Source organism: Panthera leo, chromosome D1, assembly GCF_018350215.1.
Source record: "Panthera leo isolate Ple1 chromosome D1, P.leo_Ple1_pat1.1, whole genome shotgun sequence".
Taxonomy (NCBI): domain Eukaryota; kingdom Metazoa; phylum Chordata; class Mammalia; order Carnivora; family Felidae; genus Panthera; species Panthera leo.
The window spans coordinates 87,371,101-87,389,101 of record NC_056688.1 but is presented as its reverse complement, the minus strand read 5'-3'; the positions used below and the strand labels follow the sequence as shown (position 1 = coordinate 87,389,101).

The window sequence follows — 18,001 nt, the reverse complement described above, 5'->3', positions numbered from 1 at the left end:
TCTCTAGGGATTGCAAACTCAAATGCCTAAAGGAGCCAAGAAAGTTAAATAAATGAGTTGGATCAGATACTAGCTGGCTGTTCACCAAACCTGTTTTCTTTTCCTTCTGGGCCCATTCTTATATTACATTTCCCAGCCTCTTTCTGCAGGTAGGTGTGGCCCAGTGATGGAGCCCTCACTCTTGAAAAGTGAACAGGATGATGCATAGCCCTTTTGGACCTGTTTCCCTTTCTCGTCCCCTTCCATCGGCTGGATGCAGACAAGCCCAGCAGCCTTGGAAGCCACAGATTGAAGATGGCAAAATCACAAAGGAAGGATCCTGGGTCGCCAAATCACTGCTTGGTAGAGAGCTCCCGCCAATCAGGTACACTCATTTGGTCTTTACGTGAATGAATAAAACTCTATGGCTTTGAGCCATTACAGATTTGAATACTGGATTGTTACCAGAGTTAACCCATCTCGGTCAATATGTGATTTCAGTGGGACAGGATGGGGCTTGTGACAGATGCCCCATCTAAAGGAGATGCCACTATTCAACTTTAGCTAATTGTGGCCATGCAAGAATGTAATTTATTTTACCGGCGTGATCAACCTTCTAATCATTTCAAGAGAACCTAGGAATCCTAATTTTTATGGAAAAGCTCCCAAGTTTTAAGTGATTCTTATTTTTGTTTGACAAGTGTTTAATTTTTGAAAACACATCTATAGACAGAAGTCAGCCCTCTGGGCTGTGATCCCTGCACTCCATTCCACCACCGGGACCACCCCATCAGGTATTTTTTGGCAGAAAAGTCAAGAAAGGTTTTAAGACCAGAAATAATAGAACAGGATTTTATGAGTATGGTGAGAATGTACTAGGAAATTCTCTTCCTTCCTTTATACACACCACAATTATCCTGTACGTATTATGTATGTGTAAGACCCTACGTTAAGACAAATAAGACGTGATCCCAGCCTTTGAAATTCAAGGGTTGTCTGCACACTTTCATCTTTAGAGCTGAAACTGATTCCACAGGCACATCACCTTTTAGCAATCAAGTGGCATTCCTTCTTGTCCTGACAGCTCTTACTGTTTCCTAAGCTCAGGAGCCCATATCTGGGCTGTCCCTTAGAACTGCCTTGACTTTGTAGTATATTCTTCCCTCTTCCTCTAGCAAGTTGTCTCACTAGCCAGTGAGCTCATTGTTTCTCCTTTCTTTTTTTTTTTTTTAAGGGGAGGGAGGGGCAGAAATAGAGGGAGGAAGGGAGCGAGGGAGTGGGGGAGAGAGTGACAGAGAGAGAGACAGAGAGAGAGAGAATGAATCTTAAGCAGGCTCTACATCTAGCACAGAGCCCAACGCGGCCATGAGATAGTGACCTGAGCCAAAGGCAAGAGTCAGACACTCAACCAACTGAGCCACCCAGGCGCCCTTCATTGTTTCTTCTAACAGACATGGCTATAACAGTATGTATCCTCAGTTATCATGAAAACAGTTTTTGCACATGGATCATAGTTGTTGTGAAAGAGTTTCTAGGACCCCAGTGAACCTGGGACTATCTTTAGAGAACTACTCTAAGGAGCTCACAGACTGATGAAGGAGGCAGACCAGTAAACCATTCAGACAGTACAGGGGGTAGGAATGGGAAGTATGGCTTCTAACTCCTGTGGATGAGAGCAGACTGTGTGCCAGGAATGGATACTTGAAGGACGCAGGACTTGGACTGAGCCCTGAAGGAAGTACAGCCACCAACCAAGCAGGCAGGGCTCAGAAGTGCTTCTCAGGCAGAAAGAATAAAACCTAAGGGGCATAAATGGGCTTTAGGAGAACTGCGAGTCTAGCTATGGTGACAGGTATGGGTTGAGGTGGCTCATTCATAAAGTACCCAGATCACTAAGCAATGGAGCTGAACTCCATTGAAGGGTTTAGGTAGATTCATGTTTTATAAAAATCTCTGGCTGAAGGATGAGATTGGTTAGCAGGGGCCAAGATTAGAAGGAGGGTGGTCAGTTAGGAGGCATGGCTCTGACAAGAACACACAGACCACAAAGAGGGAGGGTCTGAAATGAGGCAGCAGAGAGAGAAAAAGGACAGAATTACAAGAGCATTCAAAAATACAACTATCAAGATTTAGTGGCCAAGTAAATGAAGGGAAAGAGCAAAAGAAAACAATCTAGAATGATTCTCAGATTTCTGGCTCCCATGAAAAGGTAGTTGGTCACACTCACTGAAACTGCAAATACTGGCGAGGAGCAGGACTCCAAAGAAGATGAATTTCCTTTGAGGGAGAAATGTTGAAGTGTCGGTGGCCACGGGTAGAGGTATCCAATGAGACATAGGAGTCTCAACCTCAGGACAGAACAGAGAACCTTTTACATCATCGGTACAAAGGTGGTTGTTCAATCCGTAAGTTTGGGAAGAGGCTACGTTGGGAGGCTCTACAGAATAACAGAGCGAAGGGGATTAGACAACTGTCCCAGGATTCAAGTGATCAGGCGGTCACTGTGACTCTAGCAGGCTCCCTTTCCAGGGAGGAGTGGGCAGAGGAGGGTATTTAGTTAAAGAGTGAAAGAGACCATGAAATGGAGGCAGTGAGAATGGAAGGAGTGGGCAGGCAAGAGCTGGAGGCACCAAAGATCTTTATTGAGCAGCTGTTACTGCCTGGGCAGGCAAACAGGTGAGGGAAAAAAATCATGAGGAATCTGAAGACCTGTGTAGGATTCATAACGTAAATGAGGGTTCTCCTAAAACTTTGAGGCTTCATGGGCCAGCTGGGTGGTTCAATCAGTTAAGCATCTGACTCTCGATTTTGGCTCAGGTCATGATCTCACAGTTCACAATTCAAGTCCCATGTCCAGGCTCTATGCTGACAGCTCAGAGCCTGCTTGGAACTCTCTCTCTCCCTCTCTCTCTGTCCCTCCCCCACTTTCACACACACACTCTCTCTCCCTATCAAAATAAATAAATAAGCTTAGAAAAATACTTGGAAGTTTCATGCCAAAACTATTAAATTTTAGCTATAATTCCAGAGCATACAGTCCATGTCTCCTCTTCATCCAACTGATTGGGCCATTGAATGTCAAGATCACACAATGGCTTCTCGTCCCTCTTAAGATAAAAGCTAGAGTTCATGGCCTGTCTCCTGTGTGATGTGCCCCTGCCACCTCTCCTGCTTAGTCCAGCAGTCACTATCCTCATGATTCCTGCCCAATAGCCATACCCTCCTCTCTGGTTCCAGAATAAACCACACTTCTTCCCACCACAGAAGACAGTGCCCACCTTTCCCTTTGCTCTAAATCTCTGCCTGGCTATCTCCTACTCATTCTTCTGATGTTGGCTCAAGTTTCACTTCCCCAGGAAAGCCTTCCCTGATCATCCTCCTCCTTACTCACTAAGCCTCCCTGGCATCCAGGGTTTCCCTTTCACAGCATTCACCTCTGTAGGTAATTGTATACTTACTCCTATGAGGAGCTGACCCATGTCTCTCTCTCCCCCATGAGCCAATGTCTGCTTCCTTCCAGCTATGTCCCTCACACCCAGCACAGTACTTGCCACATACCAGCTGCTCTATAAATAATGGCTCAATTAATACATATCAGGAAGAGTCCATTTAGAAACAACAGGCATCATTATTTAAGACTGCCTGGTATTAAAACTAAGCCGTGGTGTATGGAAACTAATTTGACAATAAATTTCATATATTAAAAAAAAAAAAAAAAAAAAAAAAAAAAAAAAAACTAAGCCATGGTGAAAAAAATCAAACTGTGATGCCTGGGGTGGATAAAGGTGTTGAAGGAGGGGACTGCCTACAGGAGGGCAAGAGGGAACTTATTTCCCAGGGTGATGGTCATGTTCTAAGTCCTAACAAGAATTTGGGTTACACAGACGCATGCATTTGTCAAAATGTAGGAACGTACACTTAGGGTTTCTATATTTCCCTGTACATAAAATTACCTAAAAAAATAAAAAATAAATATTGAAGTTTAATCAATGGCATGTGTGCTGCAGTGTTTAGGGACAATATGTATTGATGTCTGCAACTTCGATAACTTTGAATATATCAAAAAAAGAGGAATTAATGGATGGAAAGAAGTACATACAATAGGGGTGCCTGGGTGGCTCAGTCAGTTAAGCGTCCTATTCTTGACGTCCAATTCATGACCTTGTGATTCATGAGATCCAGCCCAGTGCAGAGCTCCATGCTGTCAGCATGGAGCCTGCTTGGGATTCTCTCTCTCCCTCTCTCTCTACCCCTCCTCTGCTCATGCTTGCTTGCTCTCTCTCTCTCTCTTTCTCTCTCAAAAATGAAATAAATTTTTAAAAATCAATTAAAAAGAAAAAGAAGTACAGACAAGACATATGATAAAAACATAGAGCAAAATGTTAATTGGATCATCCGGGTGGTAGGTAACAGCCATTCACTATACAGTACCTTCAACTCTTCTGTGTGCTTGAAAATGTAATAAGCTGAGGGGGGAAAGCCAGCACGGTGTAGAAGAAAATGTATTTACATTGTAGTCAGATTTGGTTTCAAATCCCATCTTCACCACTTACAAACAATGTGCCCTCAGGCAAGTCAATTTCTTAAATGTTCTCTCAGTCTTTGCTTCCTCCAAACAAAGTAGACAAGAATTACCTCACGGTGTCATCATGGGGGTTAAATAAGATGGAACTCTGATCCAGGGACTAACACAACAGTAGCCGTTTCATAAATGTTAGTGCTATTCAGAAGTCAACATAACCATAAACTAGGACAAATCTCCAGTGAAACATAAAAGAAGAATCTTGTCAAGTTTTTCTCTCGCTACAGCCCCTGGGAAATTAAAAGAATAAATTAACTGTGCTATTTTTATAGGTAAAGACACTGACCTTCCATCAGTAGGACACTTGGGACTCCGTGTCTGAAGGAGATCTACGTTGCTAACACTTCCTCATTCCATCTCCCAGTGGCCAGCACCACCCTTTGTTAGGGCTGGCCAGAGTTAGTGACATAGTCCCATCACGAGGAAGGATCAGGAACGTCGGCAGAACCATAAGAAGCATACAGAAGCCAGGACTCCCAGTCCCCTCGCAGATGTGCAAGGGAAAAGAGCCAACCAGACGAGCCTTGAGATCTGTGACGGCATGTGACGTGCTGTCAAGGGTGGTTGTCACAAGACTGTCTTGACTTTCAGCATAATTACATGAACTGAGAAATGGCCTTAAGATCATAAAGAAAAGCCTCCAATCAAGACTAACAGTGTTTATTCAACTGGAAGGTGTCTCATAGGCCACCACATGGCCTTCACCTCTCTAGGTTTATAAGGTGGAAGAAAGGAGCCCGTTAATGACAACACCAAATGAGAAGGAACTGCTGACATCTGAAAGGAAAAAAAACACTTTTGGTGCCAACAAAACCCATGCACCTCCAAGAAAACGAGGCCTGACATCTTAAAATCAATGAAAACGGTTAATTCTATGTCACAAGTGAGACATCACAGGCAAGGGAATTGTAACTTTTTAGAAAGCATCTCTGTGTGCCTACTAGATTGCACACTCAGGACTACATACTTCAAGCTATTTTAGGCTCTGCATGCCCAATCTAACTTCCACCCTCTCTTCCTTGAAATAGTATTTCCTTTTACATAACTACAGACCCACCTAGTTAGTTAGCCTGTTAAGCCCAGACTTTAAACTTCTTGGAGACACCGTGCACTTACTGTGCATACTGCATGGGTAGTGTATGCAGCTTGCAGATGGACAGGATCACTTTGGCGCTGAGCCAACTGTGTGCATCTCTTCCCAACTCCACTGTCACACTGATAGCTTGAAATCAGCCATGGTGGGAGTATTTATACCATGGAAATCGGCCAACACTATAGATCAGGCCACTTGTCCTCAATGTTTTTCACAGAGCCAGCTTACCAGCACATGAACCTGGTTTTTCACCGCTATGAAAGAGACTGATTTGGGGAAGCTTGCCCTATCCACACCACCTTATTTAAAACTGCCCTCTACCATAGGCATGGCTGAAAGAGGGGGTCAGCCTAGGAAGTCATTTTTGTACCACCTGACCCTTCTTCTCTGGCCTCTGCTGATCAGATGAGGGGTAGACTCCTGACTCCATCGGCCAGATGACAGCAGCCTGATTTGCCCTCCTGGGAAATACAGAAATGGGACAGTGACTGGATGGTGGGCACTTAAACTGAAAATTCTTGCCAATCCTGGCTGCAGTGAGCACCACAGCGAGCAAAAGCACCCAGAAGATTTAGTTACAGGGGGATCAAGAAGCTTTGGATAAGCAGAGAAAGCCAGTCTATAGGAAAAGGCAGAAGGACAGATCCAGCCTGCAGGAAAAGAGAGAGACAGAGGCCACTAGGTCCCTGAGACACAAATCCAGTAAACTCAGCTTCTTACTGTGGAGGAAGGCAATATAATGAAGCTGAGTGAGAGCTAAGGGATCAAACTGCCTGGGTTCCAATCCTGCCTCTGACACTTACCCATGTGATACTGGATAAGTAACTGTAAAGTTACTCTATGCCTCAGGCTCCTCATCTGAAACATGGGGATTCTAACGACCTACTTCATAGGGTTGTTGTGAAAATCAAATGAGCTGATACAAACAGCAAATGCTCAAAAATGTTAGCTATTATTTCCATCAATTATATAGTCCACACGGCCCAATTATATTTTCATTCCTATTCTGAATATGTCACATGAGATTCCCCTGTGGCCAAAGGCCCCATATTTGAGGTAGTTTTAGTTAAGTAGCTAGGTAATGATAGAATAGTATAATCATACAATCAGAGAATAACACAGAATTCCTGAATCACAGAACAATGTAAAAATCCCTGGACCACTGGGTGACCTTTAGCAAATCACTTCCTCAACCCTCTCTTAGGAGTGACATGAGATTCAAATAAAAAAATAAAAACTTCAACAACTATGAGGTGCTATGCCAAACTCTGGGGACTATTATCCCTGTAGGGAAAAGTAAATATATCACATTAGCCATTGGAAAAACGCTTGTTTAAAATGCTGTTTTTATTGCTGGACTAAAGACAAGAAATTATTCTCCAACCCTCCCCCCCCCCCCCCGCCAACACACACACAGAAGGTTTCATTTCTGTAGGATTTACCAGGTTGATTCGTGTGTTCACTTCCAGTATTTGTAACATAAGAACAGGAAACCGCCAGAGACGGCTCTATGGCACTGATTTTTTTCATACACTTCAATCTAGTTTAATTATATTCAAAATAATGCTCATAATCCAGATCCTTCTATTCTTTTCAAAACAAAGACTCATTATTTGATAATGAAGTATGTAGGTTTAGAGATATTTTTGCTCAGCTCTTTTAGACAAGGACTTACAAGCTGCACGTTAATTTCAACACATTTTCGTCTCAGACTTCACATTTTTCTCCAGCCTTCCTTGGTTTGTTGTTGACATTTGGCAAATAAAAAGACAAGTGACAGAGAGGCAGCATTCATTACCAGAAACAGAAGTAGAGGGGTAGGTCCGGGAGTCCTGGTATCATTCTGGCACTTAATTCCGTATTTCACGTCACAAGAGTAAAGTTAGAAATATTCTAGACCTTCCTATTTACTGATACTGCATAAATAACAAAGTCATTTTTGTGTTTCTGACGTCAGAAGATTTTATTTCAAGCTAAGAGTAGATTTAACATATATAAATCAAAATCAAAATCAAATTCCCCTCTCGTGGTTAGGATGCATTAGGGCAGAGGCTTGCCTGAGTGGACAGATGGCAGGTGCAGCGATGTCCTTGGGCTAAACACTTGAGGCAGCTACTTGGCCTTATTTACATCTACATTAGTTGGTGTAAACACAGTGTTTGTCCCTATCCTATTTGATGCTTAAGAGGGTTTGTGATTTTCCTTAACATCTGTGGAAGTTTTTTCCAAGGAAGGAAGCCAAGGAATAGACAAAATAGAAGAAATGGTGTAAGGAGAGGTTTTAACTCTGTAGGTTTGAATCCAATCTGTGATTTTTAAAAGTTCTCTTTTATAGTAAGGGCTTTTCTATGTTTCAGGGAGAAGTTCAAATTCTCTTGTGACAAATTTAAAATGGAAAAAGGGCCATGTGGGGTGCCTGGGTGGCTCCATTGGTTGAGCATCTGACTCTTGATTTCAGTTCAGGTCAGGATCTCACAGCTTATGGAATCAAGCTCCACATGGGCTCCGCACTGACAGTACAGAGCCTGCTTGCGATTCTCTCTTTCTCTCTCTCTCTCTCTCTCTCTCTCTCTCTCAATTCTCTCTCTCTCTCTCTGCCCCTCCCCTGCTCATGCTCATGCACTCTCTCTCTCAAAATAAATAAATAAACATTTTTTTAAAAAGACAATAAAAAGGGCCATGATACAGTGGTAAGTGAAAAATATTCTGAATATTATACCCTTAATCTCTTTAAAAAATTAAGTTAGGATATGTATACATATCCTTTGAAAAAAGATCTGGAAGGATCGATCATGTTTGCTCGACAGCACACAACTCTAGGAATAGCAATGGGGCCGACAGGGTCTTTTGCATTTTACTGCATAAACTTGCACATTATTTGAACTTAATAAAGTATGTATTACTTTTACAATTTTTAAAAAGTCGACGAAAATTAAAGATAAGCCAATATTTATCTAGGCTTCACGTTGGAACCATGACTACAAAATATGGGAAAACTCTTCCCTTTGAGAATGAGAGTCCTTGACTGGACTTGCCACCAATGAACGAAGAGGTAAGAAATACAAATACTCTAACCCACCAAAACATTTGCTGAGGGCTCAGAAACATGCAGCCAGGGGAACGGAGGGAAAACGGTGGATCTTGAGGTCTTATTTACTGATGAGAAAACTAAAGCTCTGAGAAGTGAAGTGACTCGATAAATAGCCAACAGCCAGCTAGGAGCGAACGGTCTCCTGAGTGCATCCAACATGATTTCGCCTCACCCAGGCCATTCACCCTAGACCTTAAACCAAACCAATGTCCTAATGTCTAGAAAGTGTCCACTGTTAGCTTGAAGAATGAGGAAATGTACTAGAAGTATCTGATACTTCTTATTTTACTAAAGAAATTCTTAAACAATCTTCAATCTCAACTGTAAGACCATAGGCCTTAGGGGAGAAATAATACCAATTCTATCCAAACACTTTCATAAAACGGAAGAGAGATTGCTTTCAAACCATTTTAGAGACCAGCATTACCCTTATTCCAAAACCAGACAAAACATATCAGGAAAACAAAGCTACAAACCAATCAATATCCTTCATGAACATAAGACTTTATAAATTCCCAACAAAAAGATCAGAAAATCAGGTCCAGCTGGAATATACATCATGACTAAGCTGGAGTTTATCCCAGGAATACAAGGTTGGCCCAACATTCTAAAATCAACTAATGCCTTTTCACAGACTGAAAAAGAAAAACCCTGTGGTGATTTCAACAGAGAAAAGCATTTGACAAAATTCAATACCCATTTATGATTAAAAAAATTTTTTTTCACAGCAAACTGGGTATAGAAGGGAACTTCCTAAACCTGATAAAGGGCCTCTACAAAAAACAAAAACAAAAACAAAACTACAGCCAACATCATACTTAATAGTGAAAGGCTGAATGAGATCAAGGCAAGGATGTCCACTCTCCCCATTCCTATCCAACAGTGTACTTGAAGTTCCAACCAGTGCAATGAGGCAAGAGAAAAAAATGAAAGGCATAAATATCTGAAATAAAGAAAAATCCCCAAGATTCTACAGAAAGCTACTAAAACTAAAGTGAGTTTAGAAAGGTCACATGATACAAGGCTAATATTTTAAAAATCATATATCTATATATCAACAAAGATTTTTTAAAGTACTGCTTTCCAAACCAATGAAAAACATGAAAAACATATGTGCAGAATTTATATGCTGAAAACAACAAGACATTGATGAAAGAAGAGGAAGACTACCTAAATAAATGGAGAGAGATAGGTTCATGAATCAAAAAATTCAATATTGTTAAGATACCAGTCTTCTCCAATGAAATCCCAGTAGAAATTCCAGCAAGTCTTTTTTATACAGATTGGCAAAAAGATACTAAGATTTATATGGAAAAACATAAGAACTAGAATATCCAAAAAGATTTCGAAAAAGAAAAAAAGATTTAGAGGATTCACAGTATCTAATTTCAGGACTTGCTATACAGCACTGGAACTCTCATCTAGGGGCAATTTTACCCCCAGGGGCCACTTAGCAATGTCCGAAGACATTTTGGTTGTTACAACTGGGAAAGGAGAGGGAGCTACTGGCATCTACTGAGGCCAGAGATGGCACTAAACATCCTACAAGGCACAGGACAGTCCCCCACAACAAAGAATTATCCAGCCTAAAATGTCAGGAGTGCTGAGCTAGAAAGAAACCCTGAGCTAGATAAATCAAGAGAGTGTTTTATTGGCATAAGGAAAAAAGTATACATGAATAGAACAAACCAGACTCCAGAAATAAACCCGCACATGTAAAGTACCAAGGTAATTCAATGGAGCAAAGATAATCTCTTTAATAAATGGTGCTGGAACAATTAAACACCCAATGCAAAAAAACATTAACCTCAACTCTTTCCCTGCATTATATACAAAAATTAACATGAAATGAACCACAGATCTAAAGGCCAAAATAAAACTATAGAACTTCTAGAAGAAATCATAGCTGTTTGTGACCTTAAGTTAGGCAAGTATTTTTTTTTTCCTTTGTTAAAAAATTTATTGATTTAAATTCAAGTTAGTTTACATAGAGTGTAGTACTGGTTTCAGGAATAGAACCCAGGGATTGATCACTTACATATAACACCCAGTGCTCATCCCAGCAAGTGCCCTCCTTAATGCCCATCACCCATTTAGCCCATCTCCCCACCCACCACCCCTCCAGCAACCTTCAAGTCTGTTCTCTGTATTTATGAGTCTTTTATGGTTTGGTTAGGCAAGTATGTCTGTCCTCAGATACAAAAACCACAAATCTTTTCTTTTTTTAATGAAGGCTCTTTAATTTCGTCTATTTTATTTTAATTCCAGCATAGTTAACTCACAGTGTTGTGTTAGTTTCAGGCGTATGATACAGCAATGCAGCAGTTCTATACAATACTCAGTGCTCATCAGGGTAAGTGAACTCTTAATCCCTTGCACCTACTTCACCCCAACAACCATAAATCTTAACTTTAAAAGTTGATAAACTAGAATTAATCAAAATTTAAAACTTCTCTTCTTGGAAAATACTGTCAATGAAACGAAAAGACAGGCCATAGACTGGGAGAAGATATTTGCAAAAAAACATACCTGATAAACGACTTGTATCCAGAATACATAAAAAAAGTTCAAGACTCAATAATAATAAAATAAATAATCCAATTTTTTTTCATGGGCAAAAGACTCAACAGACACTTCAAAGTAGATAGCAAGTAAGAAAATGAAAAGACACACAACATCATTAGTAACTAGAGAATGCAAACTAACACTATAATAAGACACCACTAGAAACTACTGGAATAGCTGGAATTTAAATTAAAAAAAGAAAGGTGACAAAACCAAGTGCCAGTGAGGATACAGAGAAGCAACCAGAACACTCACGCATTGCTAATGGGAATACAAAACCGTACAGCCACTTTGGAAAAGAATTTGGCAGTTTCTTATAAGTTTAAACACGTATCTAATGTTAAGACCCAGAAATCCCACTCCTAGGTAATTACCCAAGAGAATGAAAGCTGCCCACACAGAAACTTGTGTGCCCCAAATTGGAAACACCCCAAATGTCTATCAACTGGTAAATGGATAAGCCAACTGTGGTACATCACAATAAAAAAGTACAGAAATGGAGATACATATATGCAGTAACATATGTGATTCTCAAGAGCATTACACTAAATCAGAGAAGCCAGACACAAAGTGTTACATACGGTATGATTCCATTTATGTGAGCCTCAGTTAAAAGCAAAATTATAGGGACAGAGAATAGATTGGTGCTTGTCAGGGACTGGATGTGTAGGGGGGAAAGGACTGACTACAAAGGAGCAGGAGGGAGTTTCTGGAGGTGACAGAAATGTTCTATATCTAAATTGTGGCTGTGGATCCATGATTATATACTTCTGTCAAAACTAATCATGCAGTACACCTAAAAAGGATGAATTCTACTGTATGTAAATTATACCTTAATAAACTTGACTTAAAAAAGAAAAAAAAAAGTGGTGGCTCATGGGTGTGTTTTCTTTGTACAGCATGACATTTCAAAAATCTGAATTAGTTGGTGACATTTGAAAACAAGATTTTGAATAACGATCCAGCTTTTCTTGAGAAGTCAGAACTTTGACACCCTGGGCCTCATTCCCTCACAGGGTGCAGCTGAGCAGAGACAGACTATATGGACAAAGCTGATACTTTATGTCTTGCCACATCCCCCTACCTGAACCAATTCACAGAAGTATTTAATTGACCTGCCACCCCACCCACTGAGTAAGGCTTTCTTATCCTTAGCTATAGGCTGTTCGAGGGCAGGGGCCAGGCCTGGCCAGTTCTGCACTATACTTCCAGTATGTGCTGAAGAGTTTGGCCTCGTATATGTCAGGTGGTTGATAAACATTGTCACATCAATGTGACTCACTTGCTACCTTCCCTCCAGCTACAATAACTGATACTTACAATACCCAGAATGCTAACTGTTCCTTTGGTCCTGAAGTCCCCAAAGAGAGTCACCATCCAAGGCAGACATCTAGTGACCTAGAATAATGTGTCCCTCTGTGTGTTTACAAATCCTCTGTAATATGTTGTCAAGCAAAGAAATCACTTAGGATCATTCCAGCTATTCATTTTTGTCTGCAGAAGAGTAGAGTTGTTGTTTGTTTAAAAAAAAAGAAAAAAAGGAAAGGAAAGGAAAGAAAGAAAGAAAACTACAATACAGGCTTGAAGGGTAATGAAAGTGAAAAAGAAAGCATGCACATTCATGCTGAATATTCTCAGATCATATTCTAGTAATTTAAGACTGAAGTAGGCTTCTGAGAGATTCTCTGGTTGTCATCAGAATCCAGAATCCCAAAGTTTTCACAAGGATGCTCAGTTTTAGAGCAGGTGTGGAGGCAGGGCAGGGATATCTGACTTCTGTTTGATGTCAATATTAAAAGTAGAGCATTACTGTTCCCCAAATCTTCTTTACTTATGTGTGGGATGGGGAAAGAAAAGGGGGCGAGGTTTAGGACATCTTGCAAGTATCTTTGAAGCACTAATAAATAACACTGACAGTAAAAAGCTCAAATATATTTTATTGGATTGTCTATATCTGGGGGAAAAAACACCAAACTCTTGCCATACGCCTTTTAATGTTAAAAAATGAAAAAGTACAGGGGCACCTGGGTGGCTCAGTCCGTTAAGCGTCTGACTCATGGTTTGTGAGTTCAAGCCCCACGTGGGGCTCTGTGCTGACAGCTCAGAGGCTGGAGCCTGCTTTGGATTCTGTGTCTCCCTCTCTCTCTGCTCCTCCCCTGTTCATGCTCTGTCTCTCTCTCTCTCTCTCTCAAAAATAAACATTTAAAAAAATGTTTTAATGAAAAGCACAAATATAATGCAATTATATCCCATCTTAACCCTCTCTTGACCCACTTCCTCTCTTACTCTGCTTTCCTTGATAGACAAAACTTCAAAAGAGCTGTCTTTTTGGGGAGGGGGCCAAGATGGCATAACAGCATGGAAGTTTTGTTTTGGGGTTGTGTTTTGTTTTCTTTGCATCTCTCCTCCCTGAAATGCACCCAGATCAACACCAAACCATCCTGCACACCCAGAAAACTGATTTGAGGATTAACACAACAATCTGCACAACCTGAACCACAGATCTCAGCAGGTCTGTGGCGTGGAAAGGTGAACTTGGGGAGAGAGAAGCCACAGAGGGCAGGGAGCTGTTAAAAGAGTTGTCTTTCTTACAATCTCTGATTTATCCTCTTCCTTTCTCTCTTGAACCCACTGCAGTAAGACCTTCACCCCCTCTACTCTGAGGGCACCAAACACATCCACATCTCCAAATACCAACATTCATTGCTAGTCCTCATCTAACCTTTCTCAGTCTCTTTTGCTGGTCCCTCTTCTCCTGGACCCCCAAATGCTGCAGTTTTCCAGGCCTCATTGCTCAGGTCACTCCTCTTTTCTATACTTACTCTCTAGGTTTCTCATCCAATCCCATGCTAATGGCTTCCAAATTTATATCTGCCATTTTAGAAGAACACCTAGCATTCACTGAGCATTTACTGTGTATACCAAGCACTGTTTTAAATGCTTCAGATGTATTAACTCATTCGATCCTCATTAACTCACTGAGGTTAGAGCTATTATCCCCATTTTACAGATCAGAGAACTGAGGCCCAGAGAGGCAAGGTCCCATGAAGGAATGAGCACTGCACCTGCACCCAACTGGCACACAGGATCAGTAATTAAGAAGGTCGGGGAGTCAAGTCTGAACTTTACCATCCTGCCTGGAGCCCCTGAGGGCAGAAGAGGATAGAGGGTGTCAGCGCTCACTGCTCTAAAGAAACTTCTTTCCCACATCCATCTTCCATATCCAAGACAGAAGTTACGGCCTGGGAGCAAGGGCTCCATGGAGATGGAGGTTAGGAGAGAGAGTCTGAGGGAGGACACCAGGGGCAACAGCCTTTCCTTTTACAGGACAAAGAGAAGGAGCCCTGATTCCTCAGGAATTTTAAAGCAAAAGCACTTGGGTGGAATGGGTGGAGACAGGCTGGAAACACACTGCTGGGCCCACAGAACACAAAGATTCTGAACAACTGCCACAGCATCTTCCTGAAACAAGTCTATTTACCCATTTTTCAACCTGGGTAAATGTCTGCCTTAGCCTTGCTTAGAAAACAAGGAACAGCAATGCCTTGACTGTAGCAAACTAGCACTTTTAATAGCCTCTTAATGTCATAGGTCTGGCTTCTCATGCAACTCGGCATCAGACACATTTGGCAGTGAGCAGCAGCACCAAACTGCAGCAGGTACCGCTCCTGTTGTTGGAAGGTACCCCAACCAAGTTGTTGGAAATCAGAGGTCCCAGAAAAGTGCCATCCATTCTCCCGCCTCCCTCCAAACACTGCTTCCTGACACAAACCCCTTGGGATGCCTGGAGTCAGCCCCAGCACTCACCCACCGTGCAGTGAAGCTGCCTCAACTGGAATCCAGAGAACAAATGAAGGCAGATAAGAGGCAGGACAGGGAGCCAGTGTTCAAGTCTTCCACTGAGAGAGAGACAAGTCATGGCACTGAATCAGTGGCAAACCCACAGGAACCCACGGAGCCCAGTGGTAGACTCTGGATCCACAGGTGATCTGGACCACGGGAAATTAGTCATCAAGGGTGACAGCAGAAAGGGCACCCAAAAAGCACAAAGGAAACAAGTCACTCCAATGAGAGAGGGAAAGACAGAGGGCTTAGGGGAACATCAATTTTAATGATTTTTACCATCATTTTAATCAAAGCACCTTTCCTAACTATCCCCATGATCAGCACACTAAAAGAGAAAAGAAAAAGGACATCAGGGCTGAAATGAAAAGATATGGATCAAAAGTTCCCTAAGTCAGGCTCTGGCAGTCTGAAAGAAGAGCCAAGTAAAGCCACAGAGGTTCAGAAGGGTCAATGTACAAAGGTCGGAAGGGAGAAGAGAAATTCAAAACCTATCAGAGGAAATCATGTGACATCAGGCTGAACGAGAACAATACCTAAAATCCAAATTTCACATATTACAGATGGTTGAACACTTTTTGCTATATGCACTCAAATGAACAACATCCAGGAATTCACATCTCATAAACAGTTTACAAAACTACCAAAGATCTGATTTATTTTAAATAAAAACTCAAAGTGTGTTTCTGATCCAAGGAATACTAGGGTATTTGCATGTGTCTAACTCAGGACTTACCTTTTAACCATTATACCAAATACATTTCACTGAAAACTGCTAGAAGCATAAAAACTGGGGGCTAAAATTCTTCAAAGGCTTTTCTTGGGTCTCAGGCACACATCCAAAGATTACCAAACTTTGTCACCACTATAATCATAACACAAAAATTCCTGGACAGTATCTTGCAAACATAGATGCTTCATGTCAGGGACCCTTTAAGTGAATCAAAAGGGGGGCAGGGGGCTTTGAATTAAGCAGCTGAAGACAGGCAATATTTTAAACCTGAAACTCTCTTATCTGAATCCTTCAAAATCCTTCATAATTAGGAAATTTAATCTAATTTGGAGGAAGGAGTATGCTGAGAAAAAAGCAGTCTTCATTAGTCCTTGCTAAAAAGGACATAACTACAGGACCACATTAGCTGAAGTGAGAGCTATATTCCTTGATAAATTAAATGTACCAAGAGCACAGAATTTCATCGCAAACAAAAGCTTGACCTTTCCAAGTGCCATAGTAATCATTCTTATTTCACAGACAATTCCTGACAGCACAGTAAGTTTGGAAGCACATTAGCAGAATAATCCCCCCCACCCCGCAAAGAGTTACAAAAGATTTCTCAAAATCATCCAAGGAATTACAGAGATCTATTTCTTGGGGGTTCTTGGGAGTCTAAGAGACAAGCGTGATTATTTGTAACTGTCCTCCTGCAAACAGTGGGTTATATACTTGATCAGTGCCTGGATCCCTTTGCAAGATGCAAGCAATTATTTTCGGTACCTCTATCCCAAAAGAAAACGGGTCTCCTGTCAACATGTAGGGGGAAACGCTATTGGGAAGCCGACACGGGAATTGCCTAAAACTCTCTGGCCATTTCATGCAGTTAAAACAAAGTGGACACCCAACAGGGAGCCCAAAATACAGTGGATGTCTCCACCCTGAAATGTGTCCTACTAAAACACATCCCTTTTAAGGTGTCTTAACACACCATGTCTTTATCTAAATGAAGCGTGCCTGTGGGACCACTAGGAAGGATCTGCAACTTGTCCAGAAAGAAGATGCGAATGCACCTCTTTTTACTTCCCCGCCCAACGGTGCCTTCCCCGGAGACAGATTTCTGACAGTTCTCCCGCTGTTGCAGCAGCAAAGGGCGGAGAAAATCCTAGCGCCTGTGCTGCAAAGACCTCTCCATCCACCACCACCCCGTCAGGTGCCGGCCCCGACGGGCGGCCCGGCTCCTCCAGAAACCTCCATAGGGGCAAAGCAGTCGGCAAGTGCTTACCCGGGTCGGCCAGGCAGTGCTCGGGGAGGGCCGCCAGCAGCAGGAGTCCCAGCAGCAGCGGCGGCAGCGGCGGCGGCGGCGGCGGCGGCGGCGCATCCTGGGACGCGGCGGCCCGGAGCCCGGGCGCCGGCCCGGAGCCCCTCACGCCCCGGCCGCCGGCGGCTCCCCCGCCCGCCCGGCCCCTGCGCCTCCGCGCCCCCTGCCCAGCTTCCCTGCGGCCCTGGGGCTTCGCCTCCTGCCGAGCCATGGGGACGCTTCACACATCCAGGCCGCTGCCTCGCTCCGCACCGCGCCGGGGAGCCCAGCCTTCGGCGCCCCGGTCCTCACCGGGCATCTCCGGCCATGGCCCGGGCGCCGGAGGGCGGGGGCGCCGGGAGGCGCGACTTGCTTGCTCGTCCTGCCGCGCCCGGGGCGGGCTCCGCGGAGCCGCGGCTTCACCCGCTCAGGGCCCGGGGCCTCATGGAGCCGCGGCGGGAGCCGGCCGGGGTTCCCACGGTGCCTGTCGCCCCGCGCCGGCGCGCCCGGGTTGCGAGGGTGGGACGGGCGCCGCCCGGGGCCCCCACCCCCGGGGCCGGCTCCCGCGGGATGAGGGGGCGAGGCTGCGAGGAGCGGGCACTGGCGGCCGCGGGGCGCGCTCGGGACCCTCCCTCCCGCCGCCGGCTGCTGCCTCTCCGCCCCGCTCCCCGCGCTGGCTCCGGCTTGGGTTCCAGCTCCGGCCCCGGTTCCCGGGCCGAGAGTGTTACTGCAGCTCAGAGCGGCGCCTCATTGACAAAGAAAGCACGTAGCTACCGGAGCGGGCGAGGGAGGCGAGGCAGGCGCGCGCGCGCATCCCCGCGCGGAGCCACCGCGCG

The 18,001-nt window shown here is 43.6% G+C and overlaps 1 protein-coding gene across 1 annotated transcript in view; it reads right to left on the bottom strand.

Moving 5' to 3' along the window:
- KIAA1549L (KIAA1549 like) overlaps positions 1 to 17,210 on the bottom strand; it is a 265,919-nt gene extending 248,709 nt beyond the window's left edge. Inside the window, exon 1 of the mRNA XM_042906019.1 lies at positions 17,151 to 17,210. The gene's annotated coding sequence lies outside the window, so the exon portion shown is untranslated. The remainder of the gene's footprint in view (positions 1 to 17,150) is intronic.
- Positions 17,211 to 18,001: the final 791 nt, after the last annotated feature.